This window comes from Bos mutus, chromosome 22, assembly GCF_027580195.1.
Source record: "Bos mutus isolate GX-2022 chromosome 22, NWIPB_WYAK_1.1, whole genome shotgun sequence".
NCBI classification, from domain to species: Eukaryota; Metazoa; Chordata; class Mammalia; order Artiodactyla; family Bovidae; genus Bos; species Bos mutus.
Window position 1 is genome coordinate 1,015,874 of NC_091638.1, and position 21,628 is coordinate 1,037,501.

Consider the following 21,628-nt stretch of genomic DNA (forward strand, 5'->3'; position numbering starts at 1 on the left):
TCCACTCCACAGACCATGTCTCCATCTCACTGCAAAAGTACTTCTAGAACAGGAAACATTGAGTGGTCTTTTCCTATAGACCAGAATGAGTGGGTGCAGTTCACCAGTTCTGCCCCTACTCCCCTGCTTCGGACTGTATTCTCTAACCAAGCTACTCCCTCCAGTCCATCTCCACATCCAGGCAAAGCTAATCAAGGTCCTTTCAGCCTCCAAAGCATTACAAAGACACAAAATGTAAGCATAAATGTTTGAGCACTACAAAACAGACAATAATGCTTGGGTCCTTTTTGAACTTAATGCTCAAGTATCTTCTCAAAAATAAAATCTGAATTCTATTCTCTCCTATCAGACTGCTCCCAAACCATATACAACAAATCAGTCTACAACCCAAAGCCTCATGATTCCATGGCCCAATTAAGAATCACTGGAAACCAGGACCTTTTATGGTTTAAGGGCAAATATAATAATCCATTAATTCAAACTTACAAAAGATAGACACTTGCCCAAGAGTTTCATGGGGCACTGTATTAGCAAAAAGTGAGAAACTACCTAAATGTCTATCAAGAGAGCAGATTAAGAGTCACAACCATTCATATAAAGGAATATTCTGCAGTTCCAAGGGGGATGCAGGTCTGTGCATGCCAACATGGAAACAGTTTCAACAAATACCTCTTATGAAAAAAGAAGAAAAAAGATGCACAAGACTGTGTATAATATGATACCATCTGTGCACTTTTAACAAACTATCTAATATATAAATACTTTAAAAATTCATAGGGAAACAAAAGAAATTTAACAGTAGCTACCTCTGCAGAGAGTCTAGAGTTGGGGAGGTAATAGGGAGGGAGAGAGGCCATCATGTTCAGTTTCACACTCCTTTTTAACCATATGTATGCATTCATTTTGTTTTAAAAAATCATATCAATTCTCTATGAAAACGTGGAACAAGATCAACACAGATAAAATCCCTAGATAAATTAACAATGCCATTTCAGTTGATATCCACCACTTTTTAAAAAGCTCCAGTTTCTCCCTATTCATGTTTCCCTGCCCATCCTTAAAACAAAACTAATGAGCCATGAAACAACCAAATGTGAGTTTGGAAGGAAGAGAAAAAAAGAGCTCTAATTCACACTTGGATAATCAGCTCTTCATGAGAAAGGGCTACAGCCACTCAGACCAGCCTCTGGCCGAGCTCACGTTCTCCCTTGACAGGCTGTGGGGTCTGAATGGGGATGGCCACCCTGGGCATGCTGCCTTACAGCCAGGATCTTAGGATAGTAATGCTCATAGGCAGACAAAAAAATGGACATAAAACTGCACACATACACACACCCCATGGGTGGAACAGCTACGGAAAAGAACACCAACGAACAGGCACAGATAGAACCAACTTAGAAACAGAGCACTTTTTAAAAGTCTATTTCTGAACTGATGATTTAGAATCTAGGGCCTGTTTTCTCACAGAAATAATGGTGCACATGTGGCTAACTACCTGGTAGCCAACCCATTTCTTCTGAGCTCATAACATAAATGAACTTCCCTTCCATCCTTGTAAGTGGTTCAGAGCTGTCTGCAGAAGGATCCCAGTCTGTGCTCTTCAGACCCACCTACGCACCCCCCCGCCCTGCTACCCCAAGCACGAGCGAAGGGGTGAAGGGGACAGTCCTGGATACTGTTTCAGAGGTTCATCAAGTTTCCTCCAGTTTCTACCTGCTGCCCAGCCCCACACCAACCTGAGAGAGGGGTTGAAAGAAAGATTTAGGGAAGCATAGCTGAAGGCAACTGATCCCTCCAGACTCTAGAAAGATCCCTGCCTCTACCGAGGCTTCAACATTAAAAACTCATTACTGATTTCCCTGCCGAGATGCACGTGGACAGAGTTCATGCCATTGCCACACAACTTTCTTATTTATTTTTATGAATGACTTTGATCTCAAAAAAATCTGAGGAGACTACAGAAGTAAACACCAATTAAAAACACAAGACAAAGACACCAAAAACAAATGTACCGAAAGAAAAAGTAAAATAAACTACTGCTGCTGCTGCTGCTATGTCACTTCAGTCGTGTCCGACTCTGTGCGACCCCATAGACGGCAGCCCACCAGGCTCCCCCGTCCCTGGGATTCTCCAGGCAAGAACACTGGAGTGGGTTGCCATTTCCCTCTCCAAAGCATGAAAGTGAAAAGTGAAAGTGAAGTCGCTCAGTCGTGTCTGACCCTCAGCAACCCCATGGACTGCAGCCTTCCAGGCTCCTCCGTCCATGGGATTTTCCAGGCAAGAGTACTGGACCATATCAAAATTGTAAACTGTTTTGCTGAAAACAATACCATCAAGAAAATAAAAACACAACTCACAGAATGGGAGAAAATATTTGCCAGTCTGACAGTTGATAAGCAACTTGTATAAAGAAGTCTTAAAACTCAACAATAAAAAGACAACTCATTAAAAATGGACAAAGGAATAACTGTTAATGGGTACAGGGTTTCTTTTTGGGGTGATGAGAACTAGTCTAACTTCTCAGACTTACTGTGGCAATAATTGCACAATTCTGTGAATGTTAAAAACCACTGACTTGTTCACTTTAAATGGGTGAACTGCATGTATGTCGATCATAACTCAATAAAACTGTTCTTTAAATGGGCAACATTTGAATAGACATTTCTCCAAAGAAGATATACAGATGGCCAATAAGCACATATAAAGATGCTCAACATCATTAGTCATTAAGGAAATGCAAGTGAAAATCACAACGAGACACCACTTCACACTCACTAGGATGACTATGATTAAAAAAAAAAAAAAAAAGACACAATTACAAGGATTTGCTTCTGAGAATATAAAATGGTGCAGCCATTCTCAGACTTTGAAAAAGTCTGGCTGATTTCAAAAGGCTAAACAGCATATGACTCAGCAGTTTCATTCCCAGGTATATACTTAACAGAGATTAAAACATACATCCACATAAAAAAATACTTGTATACAAATATTCACAACAGCATTATTTATAATAGCAAAAAAAAAGTGGAAGCAAATCAGAAGCACATCAACTGTTGAATAAATACTCTGATCTATTCCTGGGCACCAGGGAAGCCCAGTGAAAAAGGAAAGAAGTACTAATACATGCTATAACAGGGAACAAGCCAGTCACAGTAGACCACATATTGTATGACTCCATTTATTTAACATGTCCATAATAAGCAAATTTAGAGAGACAGAAAGAAGATTAGCAGTTGCTCAGGGCTGGCCATAGGATGGGGCAGAATGGGGAGTGACTGACTATTAATGAGTTACGGGGTTTTTTCAGGAGGCAAAAAATATTCTAAAGTTAGATCACAATGATGGTTGCACAACACTGTGAATATACTAGAAAATATTGAATTATATATTTAAGCAAGCAAAGTGTATGATACGTGAATTACATCTCGATAAAATTTCTTTAAAAATATAAGAAAAACAAGCATGTATTCATTTATGTTCATTTCTAAGATACATTTTTAAAAAATGACAGCTGAGTAAAAGGGGAACAGGAAGAGGAAAATATGATGAAACCGGAATGAAATACATACACAAAATAACACAGTGTTGGTCGTTGCGGCAGTGTGGCAAGTGGGGGAAGGAGATAGGCCCCCAGCTTCCAGAAGCTGAGAGGTAACAGGCAGGAAGGCCAGGGGTCTCCAAGCGGAGGAAATAGCCTGCAAGTGTCAGACATTTTTACCTGTCATAAGCGGCAGGAGGAAACAAACTAGCGAAATTTTTTTTCTTCTCTATACAAATTTAAAAGGAGGTTTCTCCTGAAATACTGTGTTGCCATAATGACACCTGGTTTCACCTGAAGTTAACTACTCTCAAACCTGGAGTTAACCAATGCATTTTTGTTATGGAAATGTTTGTCTTAAGCTATGTTAATGTACTATGCATTTACCCCAGACTCTGTCTTCAAGTCAGTTCCGCCTAATGGCTCAGAACCTTCTTGACAAACCAGAATGTTATACTCAGACATTGTTCCCCTAATCTATGTAAACGAACTATTTGTATGGTAATCTGCCCTTCTATAAGATTCAAGTTAATTTTATGGCCCGAGATGAATCATCTGGTGCCAAGATTATCCCAAAATGCATCTTATGAGTGAGGGGCCTGGTGCCATTTTGAGTTTTAAGGCATTCCTTTCTTTCATTAACAAACTGCTAGTGACTATATAACATCCAGCTGAAGACTAGCAGGTGGGTACTCTTTCTGCCCCCTTCTGATGCTTATGTCAGAAGCTTTCTCTCTCCTTTATACTTTAATAAAACTTTATTACACAAAAGCTCTGAGCGATCAAGCCTCGTCTCTGGCCCCGGATTGAATTCTTCTCCTCCGGAGGCCAAGAATCCTGGTGTCTTTTTGTTCAGCAACAACCTTTCAAAGCCAAGGCAGAAAGAAACAATATTAGCCATAAGACCCCATGATCCATCCAACGGAAAACAATTTAGAAAACAATCATCATTCTCATATTGGCATGCTCTTCCCAAGGAGGACACAGTGTGGTTGGCATGAAAGAGAATTCAGAGTTCCAGGGAGGATCTCCCCAGAAGGGAACTGGGACTGACAAATGTCATCTGATGCTAATCTCTGAAAGATGCTATTGAGGATTTCTACAGAGCTGGTGGAGACCTTGGGAGCGCAACCATACAGTCTAGATGAACAAAGTTAATGAAGACATAAGGCTGTTTTGAACTCAAGGAAAAACAAAAAAGCAGTACAATAAGAGATGCAAAATATTAGTACACCATATGTCTACTGCTATAAGGTAGGCTGCCGTCTATGGGGTCACACAGAGTTGGACACAACTGAAGTGACTTAGCAATAGCAATAACCAAATATACTGAGATGCCAGAGGGAGAGAGCCTGAAAACTAACGTCCAACACTGCTAGGAGTCTAGAGTCGAGAGCTAGAAGTATATGCACATTATTTTTAACTTTGGAGGCAAATATTAAAAGAACCAACTTAAAAAGTTGAAGCTCATTGCCTTTCAGACATCAATGGCAGAGGCATGAGGGGGCTGTAATTAGTTTTAAACTCTAGTACTACTGAACTTTTCCATTGATATGCATGTTAGTTTCTTAAAAACAAAAAATAATAAAAATAAACCCACTACATACAGCAAACGTGATTTACAGTCAGCTGTGAACATGGCTTCTTCCAAAGAAGGTACTAGCCGAGACTGGGTGAGGAACCTGGGGCTCTGGTGGCGAAGCCTGCCCGTCCGTGCCTGGCCACGGCCTCTCCCGTGTCCCCCAGCCTCAACACAGCCAGTGCTCCTGAGCTCGGGCCACAGTGTCTTTTCCCGCTCCCACTTTCTGGCTGGATGGGCACAGCTGACTTCACCTAGAGATAAACACAGGTATGATGACACCTTGGTGTGACTGGGAAAATAAAGCAGATGTGACTGCAGCTGGAGTCCAGGCTCATGAGCCACGCTGGTTATACACTGACAGAGTGCGGGGTCGCAGAGCTGTGTCTGAGCAGCACCTGCTCCTGCTCTGCTTCAGAGGCGCTGAGAAGCCCCCACCCACGTCTGTGTTAGCTATACACCTTCCAAGCTGACAGTTCTATCATGGGGTGGGGATTAAAGCTCTCGTATTTCAAAATTAGCCTGCAAATGAGCACATAATCTCTCGTGGGGAATTCACCAGGTTGAAAATGGTTATACAAACAGAATGTGTAAAGAAAAGGGAAAGGCAGGCAGGAAACTGGGGCAACACCAAACACTGAAGCCTAAATTCAACATGGAGTCCTGGAACAGGAGAAAACTCAGCAGGAAAACTAGTGAAATTCACATAAAGCCATAAGTTTAATTAATACGAACATCATCTATGTAGGTTTGCTTTCCATGATAAAATATAGTGAGGTAATATCAGACGTTAAGTAATTAATAGTAACATTATCAATGCAGGCTTGTTTTTCTTCAGCAAATATAGTGAGGCAATATCAGATGTTAAATCAGTGGAAAATGGGTAAGCGGTATACAGGAATGTTATATTAGCTTCACAACTTTTCTATAAATCTAAAATTTTCCTAAAGACTGATTAAAAACATAGAAATGTACTATGCCAAAACAAATAAACAACCACAATGACAACAAAACCTGAATTAAGGCTCCTGGCTTTCAAACACAAGGAGCAGAGGCAGCAGGGGTGGGGAAGTGCTGTAGTGGGGTGACCAGCCCTCAGCCCGGCCCTGAGGATTCTGGCCTCTGTTAAGAGGTGGAGAGGAAGCTTCTAGGGCATGGCTGATGGGCAGGTCTTGGGGTGCAGATGAGTGAATCCACACATGAGCACAGAAGGAAGTGGAGGGCCAGCTCTGACCCACATTGTGCCAAGTGCCCAGTGTGGCAGAAGGCTGGGCAATTCTTAATTCCTCTGACCCAGATTTCAGCAGCCCCAGGTCACAGATCTAGGAAGCAGAGCTGGATATTGGTGCATTGGGTATCATTTCAATCCTCTCAGTTAATGCCTATTAACATCCAGGTCAAACCCTGCCCCAGCTTTGAGGCTAGAGAGGAAGACAAAAGAGACTCCAGGGATTTCACAAATAGATCCCAGTGGACCATGGTCACCCTCTTCCCCTCGAGGCAGGAAGAGGAGAGGGGTGCCCAGGTGCCTCTGAGGTTCTGTCTAACTGTGATGCCACATGGAGAACTGAGGCAGGACATTTTCGCTAATTTTATAGTGAAGTCCTTATCTTCTGCGACATTTAAATGCAGGGATCAATAATTTAAACTTAAGTCTCTGCATCCTGATAAATCCTGCCAGCTTCTTGCGAGTTACAGAACCATGTAAACTTGAGAAACAGCAGGAAAATTCCTTTAGTGACCTCTAAAGACCTGGAAATAAGTATACCAATCATTCAAGCCCTTACTAGAAGCTGAGCTGAGAACAGTTATCTCCAACTAGCGCCCATGTATGTGTTTTGTTTGGCCCACAGTAGTTTTATGACAAGGAAACTTTACAGAAAAAGCAAGGTTTTTTAGCCTTTTGTGAAAAAGCCCAAAGGCCTATCAACAATTAACTAGGCCTTGAGTGGTACCTACCCTCTCCCTCCTCCTGCCGCCACTGACTTGGCTGTCATGTGATGAGACTGTTCTGGATCACCACCTTCCTTCCCATTACTTAGGATGAGGTGAAGCTGGGAGTAAACAAAATATGAGGAAAAGCTGGCAAATACTATGGGTTCTGAAATAGGTACTACAGAATAATGAAGAAGCAGCATCTCCCAATAATCAACAAAGTCTACGATCTTAGGAAGGAGATGGGGGCATCTTGTTTTATCACCGTTTATGTCTTGGATCAGCCTGGAGTGACAAGAATGGGACTGGCCAGCTGGAAACACGGGGCCTTGTAGGAACTGGAAGTGGATTCTGTGGGTTCTGCCTGACAGAAAGAAAGGACATCTGAGAGGTTTGCCAGCACATAAAGGATAGTTCAGGCAGTCGGAGACCAGGTGTTCCAAATGGACCTTAAATTACCTAAAGGCTTGATAAAAGAGAAGGACTCAGTTCAGTTCAGTTCCTCAGTCGTGTCCAACTCTTTGAGACTCATGGACTGCAGCACACCAGGCCTCCCTGTCCATCACCAGCTCCTGGAGCTTGGTCAAACTCATGTCCATTGAGTGGATGATGCCATCCAACCATCTCATCCTCTGTTGTCCCCTTCTCCTCCTGCCTTCAATCTTTCCAGGATCAGAGTCTTTTCAAGTGAGTCAGTTCTTTGCATCAGGTGGCCCAAGTATTGGAGCTTCAGCTTCAGCATCAGTTCTGCCAATGAATATTCAGGACTGATTTCTTTTAGGATGGACTGGTTGGCTCTCCTCGCAGTCTAAGGGACTCTCAAGAGTCTTCTCCAGCACCACAGTTCAAAAGCATCAATTCTTCAGTGCTCAGCTTTCTTTATACCCAACTCTCACACCCATACATGACTACTGGAAAAAACCATAGCTTTGACTAGACGGACCTTTGTCGGCAAAGTAATTTCTCTGCTTTTTAATATGCTGTCTAGGTTTGTCATAGCTTTTTTTCCCCCCAAGGAGCAAGCGCCTTTTAATTTCATGGCTGCAGTCACCATCTGCAGTGACTTTGGAGCCCAAGAAAATAAAGTCTCTCTCTGTTTCCACTGTTTCCCCATCTATTTGCCATGAAGTGATGGGACCGGATGCCATGATCTTTGTATTTTGAATGTTGGGCTTTAGCCAGCTTTGTCACTCTCCTCTTTCACTTTCATAAAGAGGCTCTTTAGTTCCTCTTCATATAAGGGTGGTGTCATCAGTTTATCTGAGGTTATTGATATTTCTCCCGGCAATCTTGATTCCAGCCTGTGTTTTCTCCAGCCCAGCGTTTCTCATGATGTACTCTGCATATAAGTTACATAGGCAGGGTGATAATATACAGCCTTGACATACCCCTTTCCCAATTTGGAACCAGTCCATTGTTCCATGTCCAGTTCTAACTGTTGCTTCTTGACCTGCATACAGATTTCTCAGGAGGCAGGTCAGGTGGTCTGGTATTCCCATCTCTTCAAGTTATTTTCCACAGTTTGTTGTGATCCACACAGTCAAAGGCTTTACCATAGTCAATGAAGCAGATGTTTTTCTGGAATTCTCTTGCTTTTTCTATTGAGAGGGTAACAGGTAGAAAGGCTAAAGGTCCCCAAGCTGCAGGAGAAATAAACTGCAAGTGGCAGACTTCTCCTTCTCTACACAAAATTAAAAGAGTCTTCTTTTAATTCTGTGTTGAGGACACCTGGTTCTGACTTGAGCTAACCAATGTGTTTTCCTTAAGGAAATGTTTTTCTTAGGCTATGTTAATGAAACTATTTATTTGCTTTGGAATCTGCCTTTCTTCAAAATGGTTCCCCCTAAGACTAACTACTTTCTTTTCTCAAACCTTGGGTTGATAACGGCTCAACAAACCAGTATTCATTCCAGTTGTTTTATGGCTGGGGGATGACATACCTTATGCCATCTTATCTCATAAATGCATATTGTGGGAGAGGGGCCTGGTGAAACTCCCTCAGCCCTGAGGTCTCTCTTATCTGATTAATAAGCTTGCTAACAGACATAAAACACCTTGCTAAAAACTATCAAGGGGGCATTCTTTCTTCCCTCTTCTGATGTCTATGTCAGAAGTTTTCTCTATCTCTCTCATACTTTAATAAAGTTCTGTTACATAAAAAGCTCCATTAGTCAAGCCTGGTCTCTGGCCCTGGATCAAAATCCTCTCCTCTGGAGGTCACAAATCCTGGTGCAGCACATGGCTCACAGCAGCAACCTTTCACTATGATCCAACAGATGTTGGCAATTTGATCTCTGGTTCCTCTGCCTTTTCTAAATCCAGTTTGAACATCTGGAAGTTCTTGGTTCACGTACTGTTGAAGCCTAGCTTGGAGAATTTTGAGTATTACTTTGCTAGCGTGTGAGATGAGTGCAATGTGTGGTAGTTTGAGCATTCTTTGGCATTGCCTTTGTTTGCGATTGCAATGAAAACTGACCTTTTCCAGTCCTGTGGCCACTGCTGAGTTTTCCAAATATGCTAGCATATTGATTTCAGCACCTTCACAGGATCATTTTTAGGATTTGAAATAGCTCAGCTGGAGATAGGCGAGGAGATAAGACTAGTTCACCGTAAACCATTCCCAAGCATTAAAAATATCCAGGTTCCTTTTCACAAAGATGGTGCTGAAGGTGACAAAGGAAGCCCATGCCCCTCCTAAAGCCAAAGCCAAAGCAAAGGCCTTAAAGGCCGAGAAAGCAGTGTTGAAAGGCATCCACAGCCACAAAAAGAAAAAAAAAAAAAATCCAAATGTTACCCCCTTCCGGCAGCCTGAAACACTGGCTCAGGAGGCAGCCCAAACATCCTCAGAAGAGTGCCCCTAGGAGAAACAAACTTGACCATTATGCCATCATCAAATTCCTGCTCAGCACTGAGTCAGCCATGAAGAAAACAGAAGACAATAACACATTGGTATCCATTGTGAATGTCTAGGCACCAAATTAAACAGGCTGTGAAGCAGCTCTGTGACATTAACATGGCCAAAGTGAAAATTGTGATCAGGCCTGATGGAGAGAAGAAGGCATATGTTCGAGTGGCTCTTGACTATGATGCTTTGGATGTTGCCAACAAAATTAGATCATCTAAACTGAGAAGGCAATGGCAACCCACTCTAGTACTCTTGCCTGGAAAATCCCATGGGTGGAGGAGCCTGGTGGGCTGCCATCTATGGGGTCGCACAGAGTCAGACACGACTGAAGTGACTTAGCAGCAGCAGCAAACTGAGTCCAGCTGGTTAATTCCAAATATAATAAAAGTTTTCAGTATAAAAAAAAAAAGAAAAAAGAAAAAAAACACCCAGGCTCTTAAAGCAAAGGCCCATTTATTAAGACAGTCATGGGACAAAAAGGTTAGCAAGGGCTCAAGTCCTTTTACCATTTGTCCTTCCCTCAGAGCAAGTGGCCCCCAGGTCAGGGATCCATACTTCATGGAACATAGACTTGGTAATATGGCTTAATTTCTACCCAAATCCTCTAATCTGTGACACAACCAGACAGAAACTAAGGAAGGCAGTGACCCTCAAACATCATTTTTGCAATTGGGACAGAACCAGAGATCCATGTTCTTAGAGATCTTTTCATGTTTCCCACCCTAAGAAATAATCTATTCAACCTTCACAGTCTCCCCAGGGCGGCTGGGAGGAGCAGGGCTGCACTGGCTAATGCTCTGTGCTCAATAAACAAAACAATGAGGCATCTGCCTATGCATGCAAGGCTTCATCCACTTCCTTTAATCCAAACACTACATTCTAAACAGACACACATATGAAGAACACTTTGCTTCTTTCCAGACAAGAGAGTAAGGGATTGTTCTAAAAGAAATCTTCCCTTAAAAAAAAAAAAAAAACCCTATATATTTAAAAGCCTCCACTCCTATTCTTTCTGAAGGAAAAAAAATGGTGCTCTCAAATCAGGGCAATGCTCATTTTCACCCACTCCCATCAGGGTAACTGCAGGGACAGACTCCTCTGACCAGGGAAGCAGTGTCTGAGTCATCCATATCAAAACTGGCTGCTTTCCAGGATGCTCCCAGAGCCCACGCCGCTGAGGACCACAGGGCTGGAGTCAAGGGGCCAGAACAGCGGAGCAGAATGAAGGAGGACACCAGAAAACACCACGCTGGGGAGAGGGCACAGCACTAGACCAAAAGCTCCTGGAAGAATCCCACTTCCTATCACTGCAGAACTCAGCCATCTGGATTGACATTCCAACCCAACACCAACTGAGAGGTTGATCTACCTGGCGTGAAAGCTGGGACCAAGGAGTGGATTGTCAACCCACCTCCAAGAGACGACATCTGCAATACCCAGTAAATGCACTCATGTGGTACAGTCTTAATCCTCCAAGTCTCATAACATGGGGAAAATATATTTTTGTTCAAATAGCAAACATATAATATGTGACCCTGTAGTCACATACACTGCTGAATGTATAAATTTGGGAGTACAAATTTGTTTTAAAAAGCAAACTTTCTGAAAGTCAGTTTGCTAAGATATAGCACATACTTTTAAATCTGTCAATAAGCTCTGATCTGGTTATTGCATTTCTAGAAATCTATTTTTTTTAAAAAATCCAAAATGCACAAAGATGCTTATCTTAGGATTCTTAAAACACAGAAAAATGGGGGAAGAAGCTAAATATTCCACATCAGGAGAATGGATCAGCCAATCAGGAGCCACATCATAAGATATCATACAGCTTCTACAATGTTTAAAGGAAATGTAAAATAGAATAGAAGTACTTATGACAGGAGAATACAAAATTTTATGTATGTTATGACCACTGTATGAAGGATGCAAAGAAAATGGCAGGAAGGAAAACATCATTCGATGTAAATAGCTCTTGTCTTGGTGTAATGAGAGATGTGGTTTTGTTTCTTCATGTATTTCTCTACTTTACAATTATTCTATTATTAGAATGCATTATTTTTATTTTCATAATAAATACAGCAATTTTTAATTATGAAGTTTGAAAGTCAGAGATCACATTGTTTTGCGACAGGCTTCTTAAGGAGGCTGTCTATGAAATGAGAACAGAAAGACAAGGAAAGAGGGTGTTCCCAGAGGAAGAAACAGCACCACCAGAAGCAAAGGGAAAGGTTCTTCTGTGTAAACACTGAGCACTCCAGTTTGGCTGGCAAATTACCTATAAATTTCCTAGAGGGCTGAAACAGTTCAAGATGTGTTCTGTGCTAAATCAGTTTCTGAGCACTTTCTATATCTCAAAGGTCAATTTTCCCACCCACACACAAAAATAAATGAAAGGATGTGTTGTACCTTCCTCCCAAGGGAAACCCTGAATGGGGAGGGGTCCATGAGGTGGAGAAGGAGGGCCTGGTTTCCCTTTAGAACAGAAGGAAGGGAAAGGGAAACACAGTGAAGGAGTGAATGGAAGCTGGAGCAGGAGGACAACACAAAGTGGGTGCTGAACTAAACAAGGGTGCAGAAGTAGAGGGAGAGAACTGGGAGCCAGGTCAGAGACATGGCCAGCGACATGGCGGGGACTGCCATGGGGGGACTCACTGCATTTGAGGGCTGTGCCTTCAGCTAGTTTTTAACCTTCATTGTATGGATAAGGTGGGCCATTTAAGAACCAGATGAAATGGACACATACTAGCAACTTCTGGATTTAGAAACAGCAAGGACAGAGGTTGGGCTTGCCTGAAGGGTCAGTAGTAAAGAATCCACCTGCCAAGCAGGAGACTCAGGTTCAATCCCTGGGTCAGGAAGATCCCCTGGAGAAGGAAATGGCAACCCACTCCAGTATCTTGCCTGGGAAATCTCATGGACAGAGGAGCCTGGTGGACTACAGTCCATGGGGTTGCAAAGAGTCAGACACAACTGAGTGACTGAACCTAAGTATGAGCAAGGAGAGAGTTTAGCTGATTTCAAAAGCTCTGCACAAAATGCCTTTCCCCATAAGAAGCTTAAATTGCCTTCAAAGGCTGTTGTCTTCACACTGTCTCTAGGAACACGGTGGCAAATATTTTCATTCCCACCTTAAATTGAATGGCTTCCCTGATAGGCAAATGACATATCAAGGACATCAGGCATTATCAGATGTCTCTTACCTGGCAGATGTCCACATTCCACAGGACTGCTAAGCTCATACCCTTCCAGATACACAGGAGTTTCCCTGTGCTACAAATAAAGTCCAGGAGAGCTAAGCGACATGCCCCCAAACATAATGCTGGAATCAGTTTAAAACTCAGGAATGTCTGGGTCCAAAGCTGCCTTTTTCCTACCACATTACATCACCTCCAAAAACCGAGGGAGACCTCAGGTCATGGAGTCTGAATACACCAGACGGCTGATGGGGATTTACTCATAGAAGAAAGTGATAAGGCAGCTGGTGGAGACATTCTCCCAGGAGACCTCCAGGTGTCGACCATACTAAACATAGAAACTTGACCATACTAAACACTGTGAAGACAAGACACAGGACTTCCTAGACTGTACTCTTGAACCCAAGGAAACAAATATACACAGCACTGGCTGCAAACTGCTGATGAATACTGACATTTTAGCAAAGACATGCAACCAAGACCTGTGCCTCATATTAGTCAGTCGGGGTGGAGCTTTCTGTCTGGACATCAATGTTGGTGCTACAGCAAAAAAGGCAAATGACTGACAACATGATTACAACTGTCAATTTTCCTACAAGGAATTGAACTTGGAACCATTCGGTGAGTGACAATATACGTGCAGGAGTTAACTGTATCTCATAACCTCATTCCTAGTACATGTTATTACACTACCAGGAGGTACTGCGGAAAGGAACCAAAGTTCATCTGTTGTACCAGCTAATTTAAATTTTTGAATTCAGGAAATTTTTTTGCAAAAATGAGGTTAAAAGGAAAAAATTTTAATGCCCCTAGTTTCTAGTTCCTAGCAACTAGTTCCACCACTGAGCAAAATTTAATGGGGATATATTTTCGTTCTGCTTTTGCAGCACTTGGGAGGAGCAGTCAGGAATACATTGACTGACAGCTTTCTCACCAGTGGAAAATCTTGGTAAGAGGCTTGCTTTCAAAGTGAGGGTAATAAAAGACGAGCCTAGGGAGCCAGAGGCTGTTTACCAATGACACAGACCCTAAGGCGAGGGTATGAGGCTTGGCTATAAGTGCTGATTCATCAACTGCAAAACATAATATCCAGATTACAGATCTAGGCCTAAAGACTGAGGTTTTGCTTTAAATATTCCCTTAACAAAACCAATGAGATAAACTGGGGCTCCCCTCAACTCTACCAGGTGCCCCCACTCCCTGTTCTCAACCCCAACAGCTCCACTCCCCCCTACACACACAACATGGCTACTTGAGTCATTCATCACCACAAAAGAAGCCCCCCACCCCAATTCCACTGGTTTCACTGTGCTCCCTCTCCTCCACCCTAAGCACACACACACAACTGCTCACACACACTCTTCCTCCTTGAGCCTGGAGCCTCATAGCAGGGCTGCTCCCAAGGCTGTCCTGCTCGACAACAAGGATGACACAGTGCACAACACAGTGGGGGCCATTTCGAAAGACACAGCTCTGGCAGGCATGTCCTGGTTGCATCTTAACAATGCTGCCTACTCTGTTCAAAATTCACAATCTTGGATATCTTTCCCTCCAACCCTTTGTGATTTCCAAAATGTGAAACCTTACCCAGAACTGTGATCACTGCTAAGGAAGAAAGACAGAGAGAACTAGCCATTCAAAGGCCCTCCTCACTCACTCACTGCTGACGAGCCAGGCTCCAAAACTTGTAATCAGTTAATTCTCATAAGATAAAACATACTTAGACATGTGTGATCTCTGCTACCTCACTCTTAGATGCAGCACCTGCATAGGGCAATGGTGTATAGAGTCAGAAAGGCTTGGGACAGGACAGCCACACCACCTAAAGAGTGGACAGGGCACCAATGGGCACTCTGAACTTAGCTAAGACTGAGTGGAATTTTTAGGTCCATTCATGGATTTCAAACAAGGAAGTGACAGCTTGGGTTACGCCTTAAGAGAGCACACAGAAGAAAGAGGGCTGTCCACAGAAGAATGGCCTGGACTGAGGCAAGCACACAGGTTGGAGGCCTGAGAGAGGCGAGTTCCAGAAACTTGGAAGAGTAAGAGTCAACAGGACTGCAGAGAATGCAGAGTAGGTGGTGTTGGAGTAGTCCAGGCTTCTGGAGCAGCATTCTGGGTGAGCGGTGAGGCCATTTACTGGGGAAAGGATGGTCTCTATTTCAGATATAGGCCCTGAGACATTTCTATTAGACAACCAGAGCAATAGGAGCTGGCACTTAGCAGGGAATTCCTGGGCTAGAAAAACATATTTTGGAAACATTAGCATAAACACTGTAATTGAAGATTTAGGCATGAATGAGATTTATCATGATCGTTCAGAGAATGAGAAGAGGATGAAGTGCTCAACCAAGGGGAGAAGACATAAACACGGAAGGTGCAAGACAAAGTGTGGAAGGGGATGATGCTGACTTGAAACAATCACTGACCTTTAGTGTTTCAGTTTTCCCACACACACAAGAAAGGTGAAAAGAAAGCTCTTACCATCTTCATTTACTTCACACATGACCTTTAATAAACCACTTAACTTCTCAACCTTAGTTTGCATCCTGTAGAGTAATGATATTTACAAGGTTCCTGTGGGGAAACAAGTAGGCCACAACAATTGAAAGGGTGAGCAGCAAACTGTGGGTGCAGGTGACATCCAGCTCTCATGGGTGGGAGTGCCATCCTGGTTCAGTGTATTGTTCTAGGCGGCTCTTTCCCTAAGTGTCCAAGCGCCAAAAGCTCTCCAGGTGTGAGCTCCTCATTTCCCTGCCCCACAGTTCATTATTAGAGTAGTAGTGGCCCATTATTTTCACAGCAGTGGCATGCCTTTGGCTGACAACATAATTCTTTAGGATGAGTTTTAAAAAGAAAACCAAGTTTCACTCACATAATTTCTACCTACAAAGGCCTTTCATGGATTATAATCCTACTGACTTAAAAGACTGCTTGGGACTTCCCTGATGGTCCAGAGGTTAATACTCTGCTTCTACGGCAGGGGTCATGTGTTCAATCCCTGGTCAAGGAACTAAGATCCCATAGGCCACACAGCCAAAATAAAAAGACTGCTTGTACTAGAAATACTTCAATGAGTTCTACTAATGAAAATATAAGACAGAAAATAAATACAAATTAGTGAATAATGCCAAATGGTTCATAAACCAAAACCTACTTGCTTGTTTTATGTGTTCTAAGACATTTTCCAAGAGATTTGCATAATTTTTACATGGCAATGACAATGTGTATGTGTGCCTACAGCCTCCCAGCTCACCTGTGCAGGGACCAACCAGTCACATTTATGAAGCACAAGGCACTCGCCTGGAACCTCTGCAGCCTGCTTCTGAGTCCTCCACTCTCACAGAGCCTGTCAAGTCTCCTTAAACTTGCCCTGACCCACTTTGGCACAGGGCACCAGGCCAAACAGGTTGGGCCCCTGACTGCAGCCTACCTAGTGAGGTAGGTAAGGGTTTGGTGGGGGTTGGTGAGGCAGCCCAGCAGAAGATGTGACTCAAAGGCCACAAAGACAAGCCAGTGAGGTCACTGGTTCCTGAGTCGCCTTCCAGATCTTAAGCTTGTTTATCCATTTCTGGATTCCATGAACCAAAATCCCCATCTTCCCCATTTCCACATTCTATTTAAAATAAAGACACATCACTTAAGGTAACATGACTGAATTTCTCAGACTTTAAGAATGGAAAAGCCCTACATGTGAACCATCCACCAAGAACTCCTTCCATGTCAGGCCACCCAGGAACTGCAGAGAAGAAAACATTATTATTATATGCATGTAAACACTTAGGGGAGGGGAACCACAGTATTTAAGAACACAAACTCTGAAGTCAGTCTGAAGAAGTTGGAATCCTGGCTCCAGCTAGAAAACCTTGGACAAGCTTCTTAATCTCCTGTGCCTCATTTGGTTCACCTGCAAAATGGACATAATGCAGCAGTAAACTCAGAGAAGTGTTGTAGAGATGAAATGTCAAGTGTTTAGCAGGATATCAGCAAGATGGTTGAATAGGTGGTGCCAAGCTCACATCTCCCACACAAAGAGCAACCTGGCATCCCTCCACAGACAAAAGGGGCTTCTTGGGAGTTTGGGGATCCATGTATAAAGTTGCAAAACCCTGATAAGCCCAAGACCAAGAAGAACTGCTTGGAGAAGCAGGCTTGCTGACAGTGGCCCTGGCTACAGACCAAAAACAGCCCTTTCCCCCACAGACTTGGCTCTGGCCCAACCTGGCCATGGTGCACACAGCCAAGCTGCCAAGGGACCAGGAGATGTCACACACATTCATGCCTCTGTTAACACGACTTCCAATTTCAGACCGAACTGCAGGCTTGAGGCAGTCCTGTGACCTGGCCCCAGCCCCACTCTGAAGTGGTTTGGAGTCACTCCGGCTGGCCCAGGGACCCAGCAACACCAGTCTTTGCCCCTGAGGAGGAAATGGCAACCCACTCCAGTATTCTCACCTGGGAAATCCCAAGGACAGAGGAGCCTGGTGGGCTACATGTGAGTGAGTCCATGGGCTCACAAAGAATTGGATGTGACTGAGCACCCACCACCAAAACCATTATGTGTGTGAATGAAGGTATAGCTAAACCAGATGCTTACTTCCCAAAATAACAAGTCAATAATAAATATATAACAACAAAATCAATCAAAAACTTTAGGAGAAGCATTCTATTTAAGTTATAGACTTAAATATTAGAAGAAATTTCTATCAGTGTTGAAAATAGCAGGTCTGCTGACTTCAGTCCCAGCTGTAGATGCTCAAGGGGCCCTACCACTTGATTCCAAGCCCAACCTGCCATGATCCAGAGGCAATACTGCCCACTCAGGAAACCAGTGTAAGACACACTGGTCTGAACCCCTAGTGGCAGGTCTGCTGACCTCAGTTCTGATGGTAAATCCTGAAGCAGCCCTGTGACATTCTAACCCCACTCTGCACTCTGGTCCCAGAGGCAGTGCTGCCCACCCAGAGACCTGGTGGGAGAATGCTCAGGGACACAGTGGATACCACACTATCCATGACCCTGGTAAAAGGCCTTTCAACTGTGGACCTAGATATGGCACCATGACTAGGCTATTCAACCATAGTCCTGCAGGCAGTCCCAGCACCCAGGGAACAGACAGGATTCAAACCACTTGCATCCCCAATTATATACCTGCCAAAGGTGGACACAACTGAGGACCCAGCAGCAGCCAAGAGACCAGGCTCTAGCCCTGCTCAAATTTAATCTGTGACGCAGTTCCATCAGCCTGAGGACAGAGCAGCAGAAGGCCTTAATCTACTAAAGCCAGCCTGTGAAGACAGGAAGTGGTGTTTGCTTCTTCAAATGCACAGACATCAACACAAGGCTACATGCATCAGGCAAACATGACCCACCATAGGAAACTAATAAAGCCCCAGTAGCTAAACACAAAGAACCAGAAATCTATGACTTGCTTCACAAAGAATTCAAAGTGATTGTCTTAAGGAAGTTCAGCAAGCTACATGAGAACACAGGCAGACAGCTCAATAAAATCAAGATAAAAATACATTAATTAACAAGAAGAGAACTTCAACAAAAAGATAGAAATCATTAAAAAGACCCAAACAGACATTCTAGAGCTAAGGAACATAATGAATGAAATGAAAAATCCAATATATTTCTTCAACACTACTTTACCAAGCAGAAGACAGAATCTGTGAAATTATCCAGTGGGGTTGGGCAGGGGGAGGTGAGAATGAAATACAGTGAAGAAAGCCCATGGGATTTAAGGGACACCATTAAGCAGATCAATAGATGCACTATGGGACTTTGCAGAGGAGAAAAAATTACAGGCAGAAACTTTCTTTAAAGAAATAATGGCTGAAACTTTTCCAAATCTTGAGAGCGATAAGCCCATCCAGGTTCCTGAAACTCAAAGGTCTCCAAAATATCAACCCAAATCCTCAAAGGATCAACCCAAAGAATGTTACACAGAAATATAATTATCAACATCCAAAGACAAAATTTTATTATTTTTTTTCCAAAGACAAAATTTTAAAAGCAGCAAGAGAAAAACAGGATTTATGATATATCAAGGAACCCCTACAAGGCTATAAGTGGATTTCTCAGCACAAAACTTACAATCCAGGAGACAGTAGGATAATACATTCAAACTGACAAAAGAAAAAAAAATGACCAATTGAGAATACTATATTCAGCAAAGCTGCCCTTCAGAAATGAAGATAAGACAAAGACTTTCTCAAACAAACAAAATCTGATGGAATCATCACCACTAGACCTATCTTACAAGAAAAGCTAAAGGGAATTTTTCAAGTTAAAATGAAAGCAGGCTAACATGTAACATGAAAACATACAAAAGTATAAAACTCACTGGTAAAGGTAAACACATAATCAAATTCAGAATAATATGCAATGCTGATGGGTAAATAATTTTCAACTCTAGTGTAAAAAAGTAAACACAAAAATATTAAAAATAAATACACTACAATAATTTGTTAGTGGATATACAATATAAAAAGAAGTGTGACATCAATAGCATAAAATGTGTGGGGTAGTAAAAGTGTAGAAAGCAATGAAGGTAAGTTACTGGCTTAAAATAGACTGCTATAAGACATTTTATGTAAACCTCATGGTAATCACCAAGAAAAAACTTACAGCAGATGTACAAAAGCTTAAAATGATTCAAAGCATGTGTATGAACTCAATTGCTCAGTTGTGTCTGACTGTTTGCAACCCCATGGACTGCAGCCTGCCAAGCTCCTCTGTCTATGAAATTTTCCAGGCAAGAATACTGGAGTGGCAAGTTGCCACTTCCTATTCCAGGGGATCTTCCTAACCCTGGGATCAAACCTACAGTCCTTGTACTTCCTGCAATAGCAAGTGGATTCTTTACCACTGTGCCACCTGGGAAGCCCAATTCAAAGTGTACCACTACAAATTCCAAAGGAAGAAAAGCAAAAAAGGACACAGAAACTTGAAAAAAGAAGTCACAAAATAATGAACCAAATCACTTTAGAAACAGATGAAACTACCCAATCAAAAAAACAGAATGGCTAAAGAAACTCAAGCTTTAAAGGCACACATAGACTAAAAAAGATGGAAAAAGATAATCTATGCAAATAATAACAAAAAAAGAGCAGGGGTGACTGTATAGCTGTCCCACTGCACCAGTGTTGAACAGTGAGAGTCCATTTTTACGCAGATGCTTTGTGATAAATATGTACTCCAGTATTACATGATTCAGTTGGTTGAACTTGTGAATGCAGAATCTTGAATACAAAGGGCTCACTATAATGTTGCAAAGAAATTTTCAAATGCTTGGGCAGTTGACACCCCTAACTCCCACTGTTCAGGGGTCAATTATTCTTATATTAGACAAAACTGACCTTAAGTTAAAACTGTCAAAATAAACAAAGAAGGTCATTACATAGTGCTAAAAGGCCAGTTCAACAGGAAGCTATAATAGTTATAAATATGTATTTACCCAAGATCAAAGCATCTAAATACATAAAGAAAATATTGTCAGATCTAAAGAGAGAAATACACAGCAATACAATAAAAATATGAGAGTTCAATATCCACTCTCAAAATGGATAAATCATCAGAAAATACCAATAAGGAGACAACAGAACTGAACAACACTATAGAATCAAATAGACCAAACAGACATATATAGAACTTTGCATCAACAGTAGAAGAATACACATACTTCTCAAGTATACACTGAAAATTCTGCAAGATTATATTAGTTCACAAAACAGGTCATAAAAATTTCCAACAAATCAAAGTATCACAAGTTCAAACCCCTAAATGTAAGAGCTGAAACTGTAAAACCCATAGAAGAAAACATATGGGAAAAAGCTCTTTGACATGAGTCTTTGCATTATGATACCAAAAGCAGAGACAATAAAATAAAAAATAAACAAATGTGACTACATCTAACTAAATAACTTCCACACAGCAAAGGAAACAATCAAAGTGAAAAGGCAACCTATAGAGTGGTAGACAATACTTGTAAACCATACATCTGATAAGGAACTAATATCTAAAATATACAATGAACTCATTAACAAAAAAATGAAACACAAAAAACAATAAATAACCCAATAAAAATAGGCAAAGTACCTGAAAATATGTTTCCCCAAAGAAGATATATTCTCCCCTGTAGCTCAAACAGTAAGGATCTGCCTGCAACACAAGATATCCACCTTCAATCCCTGGGTCAGGAAGATCCTCTGGAGAAGGGAATGATACTCTACTCCAGTATTCTTGCCTGGAGAATATAATGGACAGAGGAGCCTGGGATACAGTGTGGGATAACAAAGAGTCAGATATGACTGAGTGACTTAAGCAAAAGAAGACATACAGATGGTCAACAGACACATGACAAAACTGCTCAACATAACTATCAGTTCAGTTCAGTCACTCAGTGGTGTCTGACTCTTTGTGATCCCATGGATTGCAGCACGCCAGGCTTTCCTGTTCATCACCAACTCAGG

The 21,628-nt window shown here is 42.3% G+C and overlaps 1 protein-coding gene and 1 pseudogene across 1 annotated transcript in view; one reads left to right on the plus strand and one right to left on the minus strand.

Annotated features, from left to right (window-relative positions):
• VOPP1 (VOPP1 WW domain binding protein) overlaps positions 1-21,628 on the minus strand; it is a 180,476-nt gene that overhangs the window by 138,597 nt on the left and 20,251 nt on the right. The window lies entirely within an intron of this gene.
• LOC138984659 (large ribosomal subunit protein uL23 pseudogene) overlaps positions 9,710-21,628 on the plus strand; it is a 31,765-nt pseudogene continuing 19,846 nt past the window's right edge.